Here is a 23,889-nt window from a genome sequence, read left to right as displayed (position 1 = left end):
TGTGTTCTTGTGGTAACACTGAGTGTCTATGCAGTTATGTATGAGATATTGTGTGTCTTTGCCGTATTAGTGTGCATTGCATGTGTGTGTGTTTATAAAGTGAGCAATCACGCATTGGGCTTATGTGTGCACAAGTGTATTTCCATGTGTGTCCGCACATATCCTTTTGCATGTACACAATGCCCGTGTGTGTGTGCGTGCAGTTGCTTTGGGGCCCTTAGAGGTGGGGCCCCGCCCTTGTCAGGGCCCGGTGCCGTGTCCCCCACTCAAATGGCAGCTGCAGCACAGCCCCAGCGCAGCGAGACGGAGGAAGGCCAGGGCCAATGTCAACAGATGAGCTGGTCTGGACCGGCTGTCTTGCTGTGTGTTCTGATTGTAAATTGCGCTGGTGATGATTCGAGAACTCCAACACAGGATGTAGACTCTTAAAACTGTCCAGAGAAAATAATTTTCAACTATGTTCAGGAAAACCCCTCCTCTCCAACCCTGGCCCTCTTTTAATTTAAACATCATGGGTTGTGTGAAGAGGTGGAAGAAGTTGGTGTGTAAATGATTTTAAGGCCTCCTGAGTAAGGGGCCAGACAATGGGGTCTGTTCATTTGTTTCATCGTATCTCCTCCTACTTTCTCACACACTCACAGGCACTTACATGGACAGGTCAAGTACTGTCTGTCACCGGCACTAAGAAGGGGAAATAGTTTGTGTGTGTGTGCTTGTTTGAACTGTACAGTATGTGTGTGTACAGTATGTTTGTTTGGAAGAGCTTTTGTTAGTTTGTATTGGCTTTACATGTTGGATGTATGCCTAAGTGTGTGTGTGTGTGTGTGTGTGTGCGTGTTCAGTGTGTGTGTGTGTGTGTGTGCACGTACGTATGTGTTTTTCGTGTACGTTCCTAGGCGCTCGTGTGTGTTAATGCTATTATTCAGTTGTTTATTCCTGAACACGGCTGTGTGTGTCTCTCTCTGTCAGTTAGTGGGTTAGGAAGATCAATGGACTCTGTACCAACAGCTGCAGAGCTGCGAAGTTGACGGGGATGAATTCATATTGTTCTGCTCTTCTCCTCTACCGCCTCCTACTCACCGTGTCACGGGGTGCAGCCCAAATTGCGCCCTAATCCCTATGTAGTCCACTACTTTTGACCAGAGCTTTATGGAACCTGGTTAAAAGTAGTGGCCCTGTGTAGGGAATAGGGTGCCAATTGGGATGCTCACATGATGTCATCATCGTGGGACTAGGCCTCGGTCGGTCGGTACGTACAGTACGTTGCTGTTTCCTAAACGTCCCCGCAAACTAACCACCGCCGCTGCTGCCGTATGCGTCTCCCACCGCCACAGCCCTGATCTCTCCCTCTCTGAATCATCGCTACCCTCGAAGCATTGTGCTGATCTAGAACACTAAATGTTATGAGTGGGGAAGCCTGCTGCAGAAGCTAGACTTGATTTTCATATTGCATCCATGGATGGTATTTTGGGTTTTAGGTTTTTAAAAACCATCTGTATAGTGGTTTATATTCATCACAAGTATAGTGTGCTGATACGACAAGTACACTTCCACTTTCTACGATGGTGTTGTCATTTTAGCCTAAAACGTTTGAGGCATTGACGTGGCGTTGTTGTCAATGTAGCTTATAGCTGCAATATGTCACTTTTTGGGCGACCTGACAAAATTCACATAGAAATGTGCGTTATAGATCTGTCACTCTCATTGAAAGCAAGTCTAAGAAGCGGTAGATCTGTTCAATGTGCACTTTCTTTGCTTCCCAGTTTTAAGTTTCGTTTTGGCTTTTACTTTCGGTTTTGTACACCAGCTTCAAACAGCTGGAATACAATATTTTTGGTAATATAAAATATATTTCACAGCGGTTTAGATGGTACAATGATTCTCTACACTATACTCGCTTGTTTTGTCACATAAAATGAAATTAGGCGAAATATATACATTTTAGCAATCAGGAAATGGCGAAGCGATTTCTGGATAGTACATCTTTAACCCATAATGTTAATTTATTTCTCTGGTTCATTTCTCTGGGCTGGGTGCATACATTTGTCAGTAAAACAGATTTGTTAGCGTATCCAAACACCGTGGCTACCTGTAGTCAGCTGGTGGATGGCGTTTCACATTCCCTGACCCCTGCATCGCCACGGTGGTGTTATGTGACCATGAACGTGTTAACAGGGCCAGAATCCTCTCAGCATGTCCTTAGGCCTTATTTAGATTTGTGTGTTTTTCTCCACCACTGTGCCTCCTTCCTCTCTGCTCCCCTCCCCTCCACCTTCCCTTCCTCACAGCTCCACAGATATTTAGTTTCTTCAAATTTTGTATATATTTTTTCTAGGAGAGGAGGGAGGCAGGGGGAACATAAGTTTGTGTGACTTGACTGGAACAGTGTGTCGCTGCTTCAACGTTTGGCAGCGAGTCCCTTTCCTCCCTCCTTCCTTCCTTCCCTCCCTCCTTCCCCCCCGCCCACCTCCACAGAAATGTCCAGCTTGATTTAATCAGGAGGGGAAGAGATTTTTTTTTACTGGGCTTGGGACCAAAGTGGCAACAGCGTGGGGACAGGTCTGACCCTGCCTGCAACTGGGGCGGCCGGGGACGCTAGACAACAAAGAGGGAGAGTGAGCTCAGGAGGCGGACTGGGTGAGAGGAAAGGAGGAGGGGGGGGGGGGGGGGGTGAGAGGGTGTGGGGGGGGGTTGTGGAGTACTGGAGTTGAACAGAAGATGTTAATATGTCCCTTAGGTGGCGTGGTGGGAGCTGTTGCAAACAGGCCGGGCTTTGACATGAAGGAGGGAAAGTATTTCCTCCCACGGTGGCTATCCCCCCCCCCCGCTGAGTCAGTTCAGACTTTAGAGCCGACATTAAATTCCTGTCGACAAGCACCGGGTGGGAAACAGAGGCCGTGTTCCCTGTCGCCATGACCCCCAATCCTGGCAGGAGCTTCAGGAGAACTCCTGTCCTCCCCCTCTCTCTTCTCCTACCTCCTTCCTTCTCTCTCGCTCTCTAGTCTTCCCTCAGACCCGGGTGTTTCTCGGCTGTTTATACAAAACGGTTACTGCTTAGCTCACCGGCGTGCGATTCACTGACAAAAACAAACAAAACCAGCAAGTCCACACACACGTTCATTTACACACACACACATACTAGCACACACAGAATAATGAGATGAAAAATGGAGAGAAAATCTAAGCTGTGTGAAGAGAAAGTAAATGAAAAACAAATCATGGTGTGGTTTGGAATGCAGTGTGTGAGTGGAGGCCTAAACAATGGCAGAGTGATTCCCTGACTGTGGCACGGGCGTCCATGTATTAACTAGTGTTTGAAACAAGATCACACAGTAATCTTAGTCCTCTACAGTTCACCTTTCTGCAAATTACTCCAGCTTTCAGAGTAGGTAAAAGACTCATTACCTCTCCTCCTAGTTACATTTCTAATGGAGATTACCTTTTGGACGAAAGGTGGGGACCTTACTCATGGAGGTTACCTTACTCATGGAGGTTACCTTACTCATGGAAGTTACCTTACTCATGGAGGTTACCTTACTCATGGAAGTTACCTTACTCATGGAGGTTACCTTACTCATGGAGGTTACCTTACTCATGGAGGTTACCTTACTCATGGAAGTTACCTTACTCATGGAGGTTACCTTACTCATGGAAGTTACCTTACTCATGGAGGTTACCTTACTCATGGAAGTTACCTTACTCATGGAGGTTACCTTACTCATGGAAGTTACCTTACTCATGGAGGTTACCTTACCCATGGAAGTTACCTTACTCATGGAGGTTACCTTACTCATGGAGGTTACCTTACTCATGGAGGTTACCTTACTCATGGAAGTTACCTTACTCATGGAGGTTACCTTACTCATGGAAGTTACCTTACTCATGGAGGTTACCTTACTCATGGAAGTTACCTTACTCATGGAGGTTACCTTACTCATGGAGGTTACCTTACACATGGAGATTACCTTACTCATGGAGGTTACCTTACTCATGGAGGTTATCTTACTCATGGAAGTTACCTTACTCATGGAGATTACCTTACACATGGAGGTTACCTTACTCATGGAGGTTACCTTACTCATGGAGGTTACCTTACCCATGGAGGTTACCTTACTCATGGAGGTTACCTTACTCATGGAAGTTACCTTACTCATGGAGGTTACCTTACTCATGGAGGTTACCTTACTCATGGAGGTTACATTACTCATGGAGGTTACCTTACCCATGGAGGTTACCTTACTCATGGAGGTTACCTTACTCATGGAGGTTACCTTACTCATGGAGGTTACCTTACACATGGAGGTTACCTTACTCATGGAGGTTACCTTACTCATGGAGGTTACCTTACTCATGGAGGTTACCTTACTCATGGAGATTACCTTACACATGGAGGTTATCTTACTGATGGAGGTTATCTTACTCATGGAGGTTATCTTACTCATGGAGATTACCTTACACATGGAGGTTACCTTACTCATGGAGGTTACCTTACTCATGGAGGTTACCTTACTCATGGAGGTTACCTTACTCATGGAGATTACCTTACACATGGAGGTTACCTTACTCATGGAAGTTACCTTACACATGGAGGTTACCTTACTCATGGAGGTTACCTTACTCATGGAGGTTACCTTACTCATGGAGAATTCCCTTGTAACGAGACTGTGACGTAGCTTGACGTCCGTTCTCCTGAGTGAAAGAGGTGCGCACTGTGACAGACACTCCAACACTAAATTTGGCTAATAATCTCTGGCTAATTTAGTCTAGCCTAGACTAATTTAGACCATCTCTGGCTAATTTAGACTAGCCTTGCTAATTTAGACAAGGGCCTAGCCCTGTCTGCTGTCTGGTGATATCCTACTACACTGTAACTCTTAGTAATTTAGACTAGCCCTGGCTAATTTAGACAAGGGCCTAGCCCTGTCTGCTGTCTGGTGATATCCTACTACACTGTAACTCTTAGTAATTTAGACTAGCCCTGGCTAATTTAGACAAGGGCCTAGCCCTGTCTGCTGTCTGGTGATATCCTACTACACTGTAACTCTTAGTAATTTAGACTAGCCCTGGCTAATTTAGACAAGGGCCTAGCCCTGTCTGCTGTCTGGTGATATCCTACTACACTGTAACTCTTAGTAATTTAGACTAGCCCTGGCTAATTTAGACAAGGGCCTAGCCCTGTCTGCTGTCTGGTGATATCCTACTACACTGTAACTCTTAGTAATTTAGACTAGCCCTGGCTAATTTAGACAAGGGCCTAGCCCTGTCTGCTGTCTGGTGATATCCTACTACACTGTAACTCTTAGTAATTTAGACTAGCCCTGGCTAATTTAGACAAGGGCCTAGCCCTGTCTGCTGTCTGGTGATATCCTACTACACTGTAACTCTTAGTAATTTAGACTAGCCCTGGCTAATTTAGACAAGGGCCTAGCCCTGTCTGCTGTCCCTGGTGTGTGTTACAGTGTACTGTACTCGTTGGCCCCTGGTCCTGGGGAGCCGTGGTCTGGGAAGGGTTCAGAGCCGGGGACTTGGACGGGAACCCAACAGATTTATACGTGTTTCAGTTGGAATAACCCAGGGATATGTCCCAGGGTTGTCTGGTTGTTTCAGCGAGGGGGGATTTTCTAAAAGTCGTCTCCTGTTTCTACCGGGTCAGCGTTTTGTCCTACTGAGGACATCACGTGGTGACAAGAGGCATTAAAATACTCATTTCTCATTTTTTTTTCTTCTTTCTCTCCGTTCTCTTAACCTAATTCCTTTTCCACGACTGCCGTGCTGTTGCTTTCCTGTCTGCCGGTGGCTCTGAACACTCTGCGCCAAACGCATATGACTTTAACTGTATTTATCCTTTTTTTTTCTTCTTTTTTGAAACATCTGTTACACAACTGTACTGTTATTGTTAAGTCTATTCGGCGTACGCCTTTACCTGGGCGGGCATGACATTTTGCTTTAATGGACGAACCAGAGCATAAGGATCTTGAAAGCCGTTTTAAACACACACATGAACTCCACTTTACTTTTCGTTAACCATTCCTCAACCACAACCTCCTCAGATGAATAACAAGTCTTTTCCTTGTCTGTCTCTGGGGCTAGATCTACCATTACAACTAAGGCTTGACTTCAAAATACATTTTTTTCCTTTAAGCAAAATACTCATCTCTTTCTAATGGCGCTCCTGAGAATGGACATTTTACTGTAAAGAAAACAAGCCAAGGCAAAGAATTGACCCTGAAATATGAAACGGCGATATATTTGAGAGGACAAAGAGAAACCTAACATTTCTCTTCATAGTCACATTATTAATATTCAGCAGTTTAAAGAGGATGCACATGCTCATAGTTCAGGTTTGAGAGTCACGAAAGGAACCAAAGCTGGTTGAGCGTCTTTCATATTTCTCTGTGTGTGTGTGTGGGTGTGTGCACGCTCTGATGATGCCTGAACTGACACTCAGCCAGTGCCTAACCTGATTCATTACTCTGGTTACTGTTTCCACAGACCCATAAAGAAATCATTTGGGTTAAAGGAAATGATTAAGTGTTATTAATATTTTGTCAGTATTTTTCCTGTTTCTGGAGCTGATGTTATAATGAACTGTTAGAATCTAAATGGCTCCTTTCTGTGGACAACTAGCTGTGAAACCGCTTGAGTGTCCTTGGGGCGGGCTGGCTGGTGTGTGTGTGTGTCTGCGTGTGTATCAGGCCCTGCTGGCTTCAGCTTGGGAAACCACTGGGACGTCTTCCAAAAGGACTGACTGTCGACTGGTTTGTTGACTCAATAATGGTTAGAGGGGCAAGTGTAGCCATCTTAGAACAGAGCTGCAGACAGAAAGTGAGAGAGAGAGAAAAAATCAACTTGTGCTTTTGGAAGTCTGCAATGTGTAGCTGGAGGGCAGTAGATTTTTAAAGAGACTCTCACCTCACAGTATAATTTCATACAATTTGAATGACAAACTGCCCTGGACTGGCAGCCATTAGCCATTACCACTCCACACATACACAGGCCAAAACAGGGCCCTGACTGGACCCCAGACGAGACCAGTCCAGGACCACCAGCACACTCACTCCCTACTGCTGCTCCAAAACACAGGGTGGAGTGGGTATAGTCTCCCCCCTCCATCCCCCTCTCCTGGGCATACTGCCCGTGAAATGTACCTCTTTATTTTCCCTTCCCTGAAAATGGACTGGGGCGCTAAAGAGACTCTTATCCAAAGCTGGCTGGGCCGTGTTATTTTTAATTTATGGGACAAAGTCCCGGCTCTGGTAGTCATCAGAGAGCAGTAGTTTCTAAACCTCTTTAATCCGGCCTGGGCTGGGTATTAATACTTAATACTGAACACTGAGACCAACAACCTAAACATAATAATGATAATAAAAGACGGAAGGCCTCGCCAGCAGCAGGTCAGCTCTAACGTGGGCTTTCCTTCACACCCTTTCAGTGTGGTTGTACTGTCGATCCAATGGGAGGCTGCCGCTTTCACTCGGCCATTGCTGTTTGTAATGAAATATACTGGAGGTTTCACCAAATGTGTTTGTTTTTACTGGACAATTAAATTGTGTTTTGAAAGAGCTTTGATGCTTTGTGTTACCGTCGTGTACTGTAGATAAATAAAATAATAATCGTTTTCATACGGTATGTGTACTTTGATCAATACCACGTACTATTTAGATATTTTGGAATATAATGCATTTGTTTTGCAGCGTTTCTTCCGGCGATGACTGAATCATTCAATTAGACGTCATGTTTTCAAGTGTTCAGTGACTCATATGATCAAACACTCATTTATTCTGCCATTAATTTTACTGTATCGTCGTTATTGCTGACGGAAGTTACTGCCATACCGTGTGCACAGTTTAATCAACTTACACTCAACAGTAGATTTCACCGTTTGCCTTCTGACTTACCCATCTAAATCATTGGGGAGGCCCTTGTTTAATCAGAGGGGGAGATGTTATTTCTCCACAGCGCACTACTACTATAGCTTATGAAGTAGCAAGCTGCGTCTGGCGAATGGTCAATACCCTCCCAGATCAATAATGTTCACATTTTGGCCGCCACAGGCACCGGCAGCTACGGATTTGATTATTCTTTTGTCGGAGTGAAGAACGGCTCTAGTGTGATGGGAGAATGTATTGTCTTGCGGGAACCTATTTAGACCTCCTGTTTATTTCTTTCTGTATTTTCTAGTTTGAGTTTGGGGAAGAGGTATTTGGTGGGGGTCAAACCACACACCAGGTAGGGACAAATACTGAACACTAGCTACAACATTGCTGCAGTTATGACCGTGATCTATAGGTTACAGAATAGAGAATCCACAGCGTTGGCTTGTTCATCACAATGAAGGCATAGTTCCTATTGAGATATTTCTGTAATAATTCAGCTTGTCTCAGAGATCCCCACATAATTCTATTCTATTTAATTCTATTCCATCCACGCCTGCCGTAATTGGTCAACAAGATAATTAGCAGCGTGGTTCTTGTCAGTCAAGCCACTGGACTACCAACACTGTGTTCTCTGAGCTGAAATCAAGCAGGCAGACCAGGGAGAAAAGACTGTATGTAGTGAGACTGAGAGCGGCTCAATCGATCAGGAGAATGTGCTTGGTGATGGAATAGGAAGCATTACCAGTGTAGCCTATACTAGGTGTTCGTTTGGAGACTTTCTGTCGGAGTGGGCTGGGTTGACACCTCGGATCACAGTTTGATCGATGGAAGAGCAGCCTCTCGCCGACCCAGTCCTATTAAGGTGGATGTTTTCAAAGTTTGGGCCGGGCACTGGGGAAAAAATAGGAAACGACATGGAGAGGAAGTGGAGCCTGAGAGGCTGACACGCTTCATAGACACTCCTCCCTGGCTGCCCGCCGCGCTGTCGGGGGTCAAGTAGCTATCTCTCCTCTCCTCGGCTGTGGGCAGTGTTTGTCTCCAACTTACTGAATCTCTAACAGAGAGAGGGATTGCCTTAAACACACACAGGCGCACACATGTTCTCACAAAGACACAGATTCACACCACACACACACACACACACACACACACACACACACACACACACACACACACACACACACACACACACACACACACACACACACACACACACACACAGGTTTAGGTTAGGCGAATGATAGTGGGGAGGTTCAGTCCTGTGCAATGAACAGTTTACAGAGTTACTGTATTGCACATAGGTTCCACATAAGGGGTGTTTGTGCCCCAGCATATCCACTGTGTGGATCAATGCTCTCCTGCTGTCACAGGGCAGTCAGCTGGCTGAGGCAGCCAAGGGAGCCCTGCCAGACCCACGGAGGGAGGGAGGGAGGTTTACTGTACTTTTTAAAATTTTATTTCACTTTTGTTTATAATCTATTTCACTTGCTTTGGCAATATAAACATATGTTTCCCATGCCAATAAAGCCCCTTAAATTGACAGAGGGAGGGAGAGGGAAGGCATTGAGAGAGGGGGAGAGGGGGGGAGGCATTGAGAGAGGGGGAGAGGGGGGGTAGAGTGAAGGCATTGAGAGAGGGGGAGAGGGGGGGTAGAGTGAAGGCATTGAGAGAGGGGGAGAGGGGGGGTAGAGTGAAGGCATTGAGAGAGGGGGAGAGGGGGGGTAGAGTGAAGGCATTGAGAGAGGGGGAGAGACAGAGGGGGGAGAGTGAAGGCATTGAGAGAGGGGGAGAGACAGAGGGGGGAGAGTGAAGGCATTGAGAGAGGGGGAGAGACAGAGGGGGGAGAGTGAAGGCATTGAGAGAGGGGGAGAGAGAAAAGGAGAGAGACGGGGGGAAGTGGGAAGGCATTGAGAGAGAGAAGAGAGAGAGAGAGAAGAGAGAGAGAGAGAGAGAGAGCGTTAAGTCTCTGTGTGCAGAGGACATGGAGGATAGTAGTCAGTCGGGGCGAGACACGCTGCACCTTGACCACCTATTATGAAGCTCTTTGCCACGATGTCAAGTGAAAGCAAGTTAATTGGGTGGAGCTGTAGAGCATGTTAGGGCCGTGGTTGAGGCCTGCCGGCTTGACAGTTGAGTGTCAGCAGGACCCAGTGGAGTGTGACTGAGAGACAGAACGCTGTCACTAGGTCTGCCGTAGGGCCGCCAGGGCTGTTAGTGAGAGAGAGCCCCCCCACGCCACACACAAACACATTCCCTTTCCGTCAGCCCCAGAGTCTGACGCACGGCTAGAGATTGCCCCCCCCCGCAAAATGAAATGCAGCATTCCCCATCACACTCGGAGAGGAAAATCACCTATGCTTAACGGAAGGGGAAAAACAACAGCGTGTACCTCCTACACTTGGGTTTTAAAGGTGTTGTTTTCAAAAATGGTGTATGGACAGTTGTTGATAAATTACTGGCATTTGTTTATCTACGCTGATTCATAGTTATTTAGTGAAGTGTTGAGTTTAATCAAATAACTCCATAATGTTGTTATAATACACCTAGATTTGATGCGCCGTTTTCTGTGCTGCTTTACATAAAGAAATGATATAGGAAGGATAAATATCGGAATAGAAAAAATGAAAAAATAAGAGTGTCAACAACGCTTCAAGAATACCCATTAACAATGTAGAAATGTGTTCCAAAAGGATTTGGCTACATTTAGTTAGACTTCAAATAATCCTATTTCAACATATTCCACCCTGTAATGCTATATTCCTAACACATACGGACATACCTAAATAGGACTTATTCAATCTAAATAGACCCCAAATGTTCCCTCTAAGTGACAGATTCCCCAGGGTGGAGGGATACTGTGCCTTCACAGATAGTGTCCGAGTGCTCCGCCCGGCGGGGCCGCCGCCCATTTATCTTCCTAAAGCTCACATCCAATCTGCCTCACCGCTGACAGAGGAAAATGAGACAATCGCATTTGTACCATTCAGAGGAAGAAGTGAGAGTGTGAAGAAGTGATATTCAGCAGCTCCCTCCTCCTCTCCTCCCCTCGTCTCAAACGACAAAATAGACCCTAATCAGATAGGATTGAATGATAGATGAGAAGTGAAGAAGTGGGACCCGTCCAGGACAGTAGATCATTGTGTTTTACACCACATTTGTCTGACTGGGGTTGTGATATGATATTTGTACGGAAGCGGTTGGTTGGGATAGATGGACCCAGGCAGCAGTCCCATATCCCCCCCGTTAGAACGGGCGTCTCAACACACTCAACTGGACCATAATGGAGGTCTTATGAAACTGATGGGCCAGAGCATGGTCTCTATTCTGCGTCGCACAAAGCATTTGACAAGGTTGTTAGGACCTTGCCCAGGCCAACGCTCCGCTCACCGAATAGGCTAATTCCTTTGATTGGGGAGGCTGGTACTGCTGAGAAGAAGTGTAGGCAACCGCATTGAATTGAGCTTCAGTTGGCTTTAATTATTTACTAGAGAGATTAAGTCAGGGCTATTCATTCATTAAGGGAAAAATTGGGCTGAAAATGACAGGATGCATGATGTATTTTTTCCTCGATTTGAGGCAGCTGATATAAGTATGAGGATTTGTCTGATTAAAAACCAGCCCAGCAGCGAGACACAGGCCCTTTGACACTGAATTAAGCACTGGCCTTGGGCAATGTTGAGATATAATTATATTAATATGATTATCTCTGCAAACAATGCAATATTTACCAAGCAAACGCATCTCATTTAATCAAACTGTTTTTTTGAAAAAAAATTTAAAGTACCCATGAAAATGTCATTTTAAAGAAGATTGCTCGTTGTATGTGCTGTAGCCTACTGCTAAGGCAGTCGACGGGAGTCTTTAGACACCTACAGTACAGTGAGTTCCACTTTGAACCATATCAGTATTTCATAAAGTTTTTATACTCACATTCATCTCCTTCTCTTCAGTTAATCCAATCACCTAAAGCTGTGGAAATCAAATTCCTGCAGCATTTCTCTCATTGTCAGGATGCTTCCTGTCTGCTCCTCCACTTGGACCGATCCTCCTGTTCTGGGAGTAGGTCTCTAAACTGCTTATAGGCCCATTACCACACACCCTGAACCATAATGGTTACACCTAAAACACTATCAGCACATGTTTTCAGAGGAGGAAATCTGCAACTTGAAAAGAAGTGGAATAATGAAATACTTTTTAATTCACATTTATGGAATAGGGTACTGTTTGAAAGCCTTGTACGTTATATTATTTAAGCAATCGTAAAAATAATTGATCAGAAAGTGCAACCCAGGCCTATAATAATTTTTTTAAAGAACCCAATCCATGTACTGCAGAATCCATGACATACTGTATTAAAGGCCTTTAGTTACAGTGCCTAACCTGTTGGTTGTACTGGATGATTGAATGGGAGATATTCTTATTCTTTCCTTATTCATTCATCCTTATTCAGTTGAAATACCAATAATAAACCAAAATCTGCTGATTTGATGTAAAAAAAATATATATATATTTAACATTTCCTGTAATTGTAAAAAGACACTGATACGTTTGGGGGCGGTTGTAATTTCCCCCAAAGTTCTTAACAAAGAAAAGGGAAGAAGAAGTGGGTAAGAAAAATCAATAAGCCATTTTAGTCTCTATCTATCAAAGCGGATTCCTCCCTGTCTGTTTTAAAGCGGGGACGTGGCACTTTAATAGGGTAGCGCCAGGCTGGTTGAAATGTATGCCAATGATTCCTGTCATTTCCTGGCAGGCCCGGCCATGGTTCACTGAGCTCCCCACTTCTCCCTTGTCAGCTCCACTGAAGACAAGCATTTAGTTGCAAACTTTGAGCAGGTTGCCGCCTGCGCAAACCAGAAATGATGTGACTGCTGCTTCTTTCACCTCCCTGACAACCCCTCCCTTAGCTACACCACCGCACCGCCCAATGTCACTCGCGGTCAAATCGGGGGTCTGGTCTGCCCCCCTCACTCTTAACAGGGGGAACATGCTGATTTTAGAGGAAGAAGGGCCAAGAGAAATAAGGGATGGGGCTGGATAGGTGTGGGGAAGCTCAGATAAATAGGAGAGAGAATGATACCAAAAAAGAGAAGAGTTCCCTCTTGGTTCTCAGGAGACAAGTTGATATTGTATGAAGAAATGATCAGGGGTCATCTGTTGACCTTTGAACCTGTGCTGTAGTTCTCAGATTCTATGTTATAAATATCAGTAATGATAAGGAGTCATTTTATCAGTTGACCTGAACCAATGTCTGCAACAGTCCATCCCATTTTATTTGTTTATTTCAACTTGTCTACCAAACCGTAAAGGTTGTTTTCAGCATGCCTGTACATAGTACACAGTTCCCTCTGCATTTTGGATTATTTTGACTGTATACTTAAAAAATTTGGATTTGCAATCAAACCATAACTATTAAAGTGCAGACTCTTAGCTTTAATTTGAGGGTATTTTCATCCATATCGAGTGAATCGTTTTAGAAATTACAGCTCTTTTTGTACATTCAGTTGAAGTCGGAAGTTTACATACAATTAGGTTGGAGTCATTAAAACTCGTTTTTCAACCACTCCACAAATTTCTTGTTAACAAACTATAGTTTTGGCAAGTCGGTTAGGACATCTACTTTGTGCATGACACAAGTAATTTTTCCAACAATTGTTTACAGACAGATTATTTCACTTATAATTCACTGTATCACAATTCCAGTGGGTCAGAAGATTACATACACTAAGTTGACAGTGCCTTTAAACAGCTTGGAAAATTCCAGAAAATTATGTCATGGCTTTAGAAACTTCTGATAGGCTTATTGACATAATTGAGTCAATTGGAGGTGTACCTGTGGATGTATTTCAAGGCCTACCTTCAAACTCAGTGCCTCTTTGCTTGACATCATGGGAAAATATAAAGAAATCAGCCCAAAAAAATTGTAGAGCTCCACAAGTCTGGTTCATCCTTGGGAGCAATTTCCAAATGCCTGAAGGTACCACGTTCATCTGTACAAACAATCGTACGTGAGTATAAACACCATGGGACCACACAGCCGTCATACCGCTCAGGAAGGAGACGCGTTCTGTCTCCTAGAGATGAACATACTTTGGTGCGAAAAGTGCAAATCAATCCCAGAACAACAGCAAAGGACCTTGTGAAAAAGGTATCTATATCCATTTTACATTTTAGTCATTTAGCAGACACTGTTATCCAGAGCAACTTACAGTAGTGAATGCATACATTTCATTTTCATTTCATGCATTTTTTTGGGGGGTATTTTTTTGTTGTTGTTGTTGTACTGGCCCCCCGTGGGAATCGAACCCACAACCCTGGTGTTGCACACACCATGCTGGCGTTGCAAACACCATGCTCTACCAATTGAGCCACAGTAAATACACAGTAAAACGAGTAATTTATTGACATAACCTGAAAGGCTGCTCAGCAAGGAAGAAGCCACTGCTCCAAAACCACCATTAAAAAAGCCAGACTACGGTTTGCAACTGCACATGGGGACAAAGATCGAACTTTTTGGAGAAATGTCCTCTGGTCTGATGAAACAAAAATAGAACTGTTTGGCCATAATGACCATTGTTATGTTTGGAGGAAAAAGGGGAGGCTTGCAAGCCGAAGAACACCATCCCAACCGTGAAGCACGGGGATGGCAGCATCATGTTCTGGGGGTGCTTTGCTGCAGGAGGGACTGGTGCACTTCACAAACTAGATGGCATCATGAGGAAAGAAAATTATGTGAATATATTGAAGCAACATCTCAAGTCATCAGTCAGGAAGTTAAAGCTTGGTCGTAAATGGGTATTCCAAATGGACAATGACCCCAAGCATACTTCCAAAGTTGTGGCAAAATGGCTTAAGGACAACAAAGTCAAGGTATTGGAGTGGCCATCACAAAGCCCTGACCTCAATCCCATAGAAAATGTGTGGGCAGAACTGAAAAAGCTTGTGCAAGCAAGGAGGCCTACAAACTTGATTCAGTTACCCCAGCTCTGTCAGGAGGAATGGGCCAAAATTCACCCAACTTATTATGGGAAGCTTGTGGAAGGCTACCTGAAACGTTTGACCCAAGTTAAGCAATTTAAAGGCAATGCTACTAAATACTTATTGAGTGTATGTAAGCTGAAATAAATCATTCTCCCTACTATTATTCTGACATTTCACATTCTTAAAATAAAGTGGTGATCCTAACTGACCTAAACAGGGAATTTTTACTAGGATTAAATGTCAGGAATTGTGAAACAGAGTTTAAATGAATTTGGCTAAGGTGTATGTAAACTTCTGACTTCAACTGTAGGAGACCAAAAGTATTGGGACAAATTCACTTTATCTGTATTAAAGTAGTAAAAAGTGTAGTATTTGGTCCTATATTCCTAGCACGCAATGACTATGTAAAGCTCGAGACTGTACAAACTTGTTGGATTCATTTGCTGTTTGTTTTGGTTGTGTTTTAGATTATTTGGTGCCCAATAAAAATGAATGGTAAATAATGTATTGTCATTTTAGTGTTACTTTTATTGTAAATAAGAATAGAACATGTTTCTAAACACTTCTACATTAATGTGGATGCTACAATGATTACGGATAATCCTGAATGAATCATGAATAATGATGAGTGAGAGGTTAGTATGTCTTGGGGGTATGATATTTGTGCGTCTAGCTTTCTCACTCATCGTTATTCAGGATGATCTGTAATCCTGAATGGGCACTGTATACGTACGTTGGTATCCATATTCAGCATCTTATCAATGATCCCACCACGTAGCCTATCTGTCTGTGTTGTGGCTCATCCTAACTGAATATAATGATCAGTCACTATGACTGGGACTTCTGCCCCAGTCCAGCCATCTCCTTCTTTGTCTGCAGAAACTCAGTAATGTGACTACCGCATCTGACAGTCTGGTGTGCGCCTCACGTCAAGGCCATGGCCTTGTATTTTCTGCCTTGTAGCACACAGAAGTAAAAATCGCTTGTCAGGCCGAGGTGTCTGAGAGCTGACAAGATGCCCCAGTGACATTTCAGCTCGAAAGAGCAAGTGTCTTGCAACCCGACTGGTCAAATATCAAAGGTCAAGCAGGGCGAAGCTGGAGCTGAGAGCTGCTATCCGGAAGGGAAGGCAGTCTCCGACTCAGGCTACGGCCCGGCAAGGCAACCCCCCCTTCCCCTTGCTTTGACAAGCGGGCCGAGGCGGCCGTGCGACTGAACAAAGTGATTTTCTGTTGGGCATGGCCAGACAGTCTAGTTCCTTTTTATTGGCTTCAAAAGGGAAAGGGGAGCAGACGTTGACATTGATTAATCTTCTAAACCGCTAGAACATGGTGGGGTGGGGGGGTTGGAGGGGGGTGAAAGGGGCCTTGGCAGCCCCATAAGGAGGGTCACTCCAGTGGTTTGTGCAGGGGCGGAAGCACGGCCCTCTGAAATGTATTCTGACATTCATTAGAATATCTTTGACACCCATCATTGGGGGTCGTCACTTGTCAGAGTCGTTGGGTGGTGGGGATGTGTCTCCTCTCTCCGGTGATCCTGATTGGCCCCAAATCAAACTGCTGAGTGACCCTAGTTTTATGTAGATGGCAGTAATGGGATCGCTCTCTCTTTTTTTTAATGGAATGGATGGGGGAACAGCATAGGGCTCGACACTGCTCCTGCTTTAGGCTAAATGTATGAATGAGATTCAGCAGTCCCTAACTACATCTGTGCTGACACGCATAGAACCTACTGTACATCATATAGGAATACGTCAATCTCCCAACTCCTCTACCACTGCACCTGCTTGTTGTCAGAAATAAAACCAGCCTTTTTGCTCTCCTTTGAATTTCTATTGCATTTTAATGGTGAGCATTGGGGGAGAGAGGAGTCAATATCATCTGACAGCCATCAAGGCAGCAGCGGCACGGCAGTCAGAGCTGACATAAATATTTAACACGGAGGGGCCAACCTACAGCATGTCATGTCACGTCCGTGATTAGGGCGCACGGTGACCCCCTCTCATGTAACACAGGTTCACCCTCGCCATGTCAGCGCCTCATAGATTCTCTATCAGAGGACGTTCCCGGCGCTCCGGTTAACCCCCATTTCCATAAACCCATTCCTATGGAACAGTACAGAGTTCCTTCCCTCCCCTCCACCCCTACGGAATATCACTCCTCCATGTGATGAGAGCCCCAGAGAGGGAGGAGGAACTCAGGCCTGATAAGTGTGCGGAGTGTGTCGTCTCTCTTGACACCTGGCCTCTGTAGAGTAGACTGTCTCTAGCTCTGCGTTTAGGGAAAACTTTGTTTCTCCGATCCTTTGACTTCATGTGGTTGTTCTACGGTATCGATCGGCTGAAGCGTTTTCCCAACGTAATGTCATTCTTTGCGACCTGTCAGGCGTGATACCCCCGTGAATAATTGCCCCGTCCCTAATTAGCGTGAGATCTATAAAATGGAACCTCACCTCCGTACGTTATTTCCACACGGACCTTGAAGAAACAATTAAAAGCGTATAGAGGGGTAATCAATGGTAGAACATCGCTGCTGCTGTGAAATAAATGAACAAATGAAACTAAATGAAACCAATATGGCTCTGTCATAACAACATTTACTGGGGAGTTTTATTTCCTGAGAAATACTGAGTAGAAGGGCAATAAACGAGGAGTTAAAATAGTGCCGAGGACAAGAGAGCGGTTAAATTAAACTTCTTACTAAAATATATTATGTGCATACATTTAGACTGTACCTCATTAATGGTGTGCATTGAGCCTCCGCTTGTAAATCATCATTCGACTTTTTATACTTTTGAAAAACTTTTACTCGGCCCTTTGCCCTTCCAGATTTTATAATATGTTCCTGATCAAGGACGTGTGGGCACAGCAAGAATTTTTGTATACTTTATTGAACATTTTAAGAATAGTAATAAAAAGTTAATCAAAATATATGACACACACACACACACACACACAGGTTCATAATGAGCTAGCTCTCCACTGGAATCTCTCCGTTGCAGCAGGCCACAGCTGCATAATACAGGAATTTATTCGAGGTTTATTGGGGTCAGGCTTTCCTGCTGTAACTCAACGTGGTTTTCATGCCAATATATTAACCTCTCCAATCGATTTGTGGCACTCGCTGGTCCAGAAGGAAATCATAGCAAATATGAAAGTTGTTGACAAGAACAACACGTTTTTGGAGGGTAATTATCAGAGGATCCCAAAAAACAAACCAAAAAAAACAGATGGGCTGGATATTTTATTATTTTAGTAATATAAACACAGGTCTTTCTGCAGTATGTGGAGATGTACCACCCAGACCTAATACTCATTTGAAACCCTCTGAGGCCTGAATTGCACCTTATTCCCTATTTAGTGCACTACTTTTGAGCAGAGCCCTAGGGCCCGGGTCAAAAGTAGTGCACTATTTAGGGAAAGGGGTGCCGCTTGGGACGTAACCCTAGTTTGCTGTATCGTCACACGCCGTGGCCCTCAGATCCCAGCTGGCATTGATGTTCATTTGAATCGATGCCGTCTAAGATGCCGTATTGAAGCTGATGTAGTCTTGTGGTGGGAGAGGCAGTAAAGTGAATAAGCTCACCAATAAATAACTGTCACACCACACATTTTCTCCCTTGGAGACGTCAGGGAAGAGGTGGCTTTGAGCAGTGGTAGTGCATTACATGGGTTCCAATGATACTGTATGAATGAACGCATGTATATCACATGCATGATTGAGGGGTAACTGATTGCATGTAATCTGATTACAAAAAAACGAACTAATCAGTTACTTTATCAGCAGAAATTATGTGATCAGATTACAGATACTTTTGAAAAAATTGATTACTTTTTTGATTACCTTAAAATTCAGAGGCAATTCTTTTATTTGGACAAGACTTTATCAGCAAGCACATGAAAGCTTTGCCGACCGGACGCAAAAACATTATTTGCCCCCACCAGCCACAGTCGAGACAAAAGCACTTCCGGATACTTCTAAACACACCACCAGTGCTCAGGGCGCTTTGCCTTTTCCAGTATGATAACGTTGGGCTGGTGGTGATGGCTCTGCCGGTGAAGAACATATTACACCACCTCTGTGGTCTTTGCCCAGACTCTTCTCTCCTTTCTCTCCTGCTCTTTGTTCAGTCACAAATCATTCTGAGGGCTGACTGAGCTCCCCAAAGTGCATCTGTGTGTTAAGTGCCCCATCCTGGGGTCTTGCGGTGTTAATCCAATTTGCCCTGAACATTTTCCAGCCAGTTCTCTGTGCAGTGCCGTGGAAGGTTGGGAGCGACACACCTGGGGAAAGAGGAAGGACTCTCCGAAGAATGAGAAATCTGGGAAATGAAGGAAGGAACTAAAGGAATAACAAAGGAGGGGATGGAGGGATGGGAGATGGGTTCTGAGTGCTGCTGGCTACTTGTCCCTGTAGTCGTTTCACACGCACACCGTCACACACGGAGAGAGACAAAGTCACTGATCAAATTTTCATGGGGAAGCCTTTTTAGGCCCAGCCCTAATGTCTTGCCCATTAGAGTCTCTGGGATATTGGGGAACGGTGACAATGGACCCCCCCCCCCCCCTCTCGCAGAGAGACTGAAGTGGGATGGTATTACTATTTCATGGGCCTCAGAAGAGACCACTGCTCTACTTTAGGGGTGGGTCTGTCACAGCGGAGCAGCATCCTGCTCTGGGAGTGCCTTGAGAGCTGCTCTGAGTGCACCGACACACCATTGTTCCACTACAGGTCGAGTCGTGTGCGTGCGATCGTGCCCCAGAGCGGAAGAGACCCGTTGTTGTTGTGTAAAGTCTTGTTTCTTCTAGAGGTGTAACAAGAAAAGCATTTAGTACTCTGGAACAGGTCAGAGGTCAGCGTCATGGGAAATGAACAAGCGAAATGTTTCCTGTCCTCATTGAAGACATCAAAGACCTCTTCTCAAATAGTAAAATAATACGGCAATTAGGCTACCTCAAACGAACCTCTTAGGCTACCTCTTGACTTACTCAGCCTCAAGCAGCAGCATGGTGAAATTGAGCAATTTTAGATGCATTGTTTGAGGATGCTATTCGTGTCATGGTAACAAATTAGTACAGATTGGCGATATGATTTATCCTCTTCCCATTTAGCTTGTGAGACCTTGAGATCTCAACCTTCTCTCTGGGGGGAGGAGTGTGTTACAGCAGTGTCCACCCAGACTGCATCCTGGAGACATTTTGAGGGTATAATTAATGAAAAATAGACTGGGTGTGACCTTTGAGCCAGGTGATTGACACAGACAGACAGTTACAATCCCTTAACCTTCCCAAATGTCAGGATGTTCCTAAACTGAAGGAGTACGGCTGACTAGTACCCCTCCTCTCCTGCCTCTATATGCCACTACTGCCTGCGTCAGTCCTTCCTCCCACCGTTCATTCTGCATCACCATATTGATTTGTTTGTGAGGAGACTGTGGCCACCTATTAAATATTCACCCGTTGTTTTTTCATTCTCACCAACACTTTGTCCTAAAAGCAATTTGTCCTCCTAAACTCTTTACGTAAGAGTGCTCCGCTCTGCTCACAAGTTGGAGGAAGACGAAAGACAAATCCTTTCCTTTCGACCTAAAGAATCTACGCTTCTTTAGAATCTCTATATCCTCTATATCTCTTTTGGCTGTTAGAGATCATTTAGTGAAGAGCGTCGCTTGAAATAATGATGTGTGGTCTATAGGTCCTCTCTCGTCTCCACCACTTCTGATAACTGTCTCTGTGTGATTCTCCACCCTGAGTTGAGGCAGTTCAGCGGTTCATAGGAGTACTATTACTCCTACCCTTGTAATTGATCCATATAGGATCATTCTATTATATATATTTATTTTTTATTTTTATTTTAATACAGTGAAGATATCGCACAGCCAGTCAGTCAACATCATCCCCACTTTTTCGGAACAATCTCAAACTTCTCCCGTTCCGTCGTATTGATTCGCGAAGGTGGCAAAACTTCTCTCGCTCTCTTTGCCAGTTTGGTCTTTGTTTTGTTTCAGCATTGTTCATTGTTAAAAAAAAAACAGGTGAGAAGTAGCTGAGGCAGATGAAAGACTTTTCTCTCCTTTCCCACTTAATGCCCTAACTTCGGTCCCAGTAGAGCGGAGACACTGAACTCTTTTCCGCCGTCAGAGTGATTGGGTGTGGCTGCTGTGTGGAGGCCAACTTCCATCCCCTTCTCTAATTCCATGTGAGTAGCTGAAAGGATACATTTGCGTTTATTTGCGCCTTTTATGTCTGAAAACTTCAAAGAGTCCCCGTCTCCTCTTCACCTATCACCGATGACACATACCGCACCTTCGTGAAACGACGGGGGGAAACCTTAACCGTTATTTATTTTTGAAAAATTATAAAATATGCCACTTTTTTTCCCCATCCCAATATAAAAAAACTAAACATGGAATTTATAGTGAGAGGAGTGTATGTGAGGGAGCTGCTGTTAATATATTAATTTAATCCTCCTGTTCGGTGTCTTCAATCCCCTCAAGATGGGCAGTAATCAGTTTGTTCCTGTCTGCTAGGTTTCCAGGAGGGGAGGGCCCCGCTAATCAGAAGTGGCGTAGCTACTCCGAGACACTGAGGAAAGGGGAGGGGAGAGAGATGACACCTCACAGATTTATTACCTCGGAATCTTCCAGGCCGAGCCGCTCCCCGCAAGCCGCCAACGAAGCCCCAAACCGCCAGAAAACAGGCAAAATAAATAAGACTACCCAACAATCTAAAACAAACATGGCAAATGTATGGAATGCCAGCCCGACACGCACTGTGCCAAGTGACACCTCTTTAAATTGACATTAACATTAGTTTGCCTTTGTTCTGAATTTCTGTGTAGATTAGAGATGATTCTTTTGCATAACTTTTCTTTTCAAAACTAGAAAGTAGGGAATTTGGGCTTTTACTTATGAATGTTTATTAAACATTTTCCTTTTAGGAAAATATTGCAAGTGACATAAATGTGCAGTATAAAATATACCTTGCTCTCAATCTAGCATGAATAATTAGGGCCAACATATTCAAATGAATCACTAAACTAGAATTTTAATAGCTATATTAGAAATATTTACTGTTAACAAAAAATTCTGATAAATTCACCTGATTCCATCCTATTGTTCTAAATATATTATACATAAGTATTTTGTTACTCAAAGATCAAACCACAATTATAAAAACATGTACTTATGCATATTGAATCACTAGCCAAATTCTTACCATTTGTTTCTGATTTTCCTGACACAAAGCAAGTGACAGATCCATGCCAGTATTGCTTTACTGTGTGTCTAGTTGGGTTGTTAGGCCGTGCCCCTAATAAGTCAGATAATTGAGCCTCACGAGATGGCTTTGACCTTTTAGGTGTAACTAAATTGACCTTTCACCCCCAGACGTACACCTCTGACCCCTGTCATTTTCAGCCGTGTGAGTACCGGTTATGTATTTAGTATTGATTGTGTTTTGGTTTTGAATAAGGCCAGTTAAACAGCCCTGTTCAACTCTCCACAACTGTGATTGAGTAGACTACATGACGACATTTTGTTGTGATAGGCTGTGAAATGTTCATTTGTATAAAGACCGTTAGCTGAGCATCCAGGGTATGATACAGTGTTTCATCTCATTTACAAACCTTTATTAATTATTTAAGCCAGCTAACTGTTAATTATGCACCTCTCTTCCTACTTATGAATTGATAATGATGTTGTAAATGATCATGTGAGGGGCTACCTGATGTGTAGGACTAGTTCAACCTATTCCGGGTTGAAGATCATTATTTGCACTGTGCCACAGTAGCTACTGGGTGTTTTGTTGTTAGCCATATTAGCTTTAATTGTCTTGTGTGTCTCTACTTATGTCTGTTGGTACCTGTAGCTAAGTGCTGTGGATCATCGTCAAACAAGCTTGGAAAAAAGCAGGGTGTCCTCTTCCCCTTTTGGTGGCATATAGGGATTGGTCTCTCTTTATCTCTCTCTCTCTCTCTCTCTCTCTCTCTCTCTCTCTCTCTCTCTCTCTCTCTCTCTCTCTCTCTCTCTCTCTCTCTCTCTCTCTCTCTCCTCTGTGATGAACTGTGTGGCGGAGGAGGGAGACATTTCGAGGGGGGTGACCAGGGCTGTAAAGATCATGAGTGAGTCTTGGAGTGACAGGAAACAATGAACTTTCCCTGTGTCCAGTAAATTAACCTGTGTCATCAGCCGTGCACATTCCCACTGATCAATACTGAACACTTTGCTTTCGGAAAATGAGGGTCATCCTCCTCTCCTCTCTCCTCCCCGGAGCAGAGCTGTTCCCAGGGGGACGGACAGATACGCTGATAAAACAATCACCATAAAGAGGTTCCACATTCAGTGGAAGACTCCTCTCCTCCAGGGGGGGGGGGGGGCTCGTCCCCTCCACCCTCACTGACAGGGGCGCGGTCGATAAAGTGGATTTGAGGATATAAATGTTTCCCCGAGCCCTCTCCATCACTGGGATACTCTGCAGTGACACACTCACAGGGGGCACTATTCCACCGTCTTTCTCTGTTCCGACCAACTCTGTTAGAGAGCTTGTTTCCTATGCTCTGTCGTCGTCCTACTGTTTTTAGAATTCAGCTGGCTGCGTGAGGGGCGCTACAAGTACTCCTCACTCGTAATCTGGGACTGCTCGGTACTTTACTTTTATCTCCCTCCTCAAATATCTCCCAATGCCATTGAATGGTGGAGCCACAGGAGCCAGATAAAATGTCTGTAAAACCCAGAATACACAGTCTCCCCCTGTGGGGCAACAGTTACTATCAGTATCCCCCTTTTTCTATTTAATTCTCCCTCCCTCCTTCCATCTCTCTGTAGTTTAGTTTAGCGTTCACAACACTACCTTTATCACTTCCGCCAAATGAGGGGCCAGGATCAATAGAATGTTCTGCTGCCTCCCAATCTCTCTCTGCTGCAGCTCCGTCTGTCTGCCTGTCCAGCCGGCCTGACCTCAGCACGTCGCGGTCGCCGTCCGCTGCCCAGGAGGATATTAAAGGCTTAGATAAAGAAAATAGAGAACCCATTC

Source organism: Salmo salar, chromosome 08 (genome assembly GCF_965601325.2).
Source record: "Salmo salar chromosome 08, fSalSal1, whole genome shotgun sequence".
In the NCBI taxonomy this organism is placed as follows: Eukaryota; Metazoa; Chordata; class Actinopteri; order Salmoniformes; family Salmonidae; genus Salmo; species Salmo salar.
Note: the sequence above shows the minus strand (reverse complement) of the source record.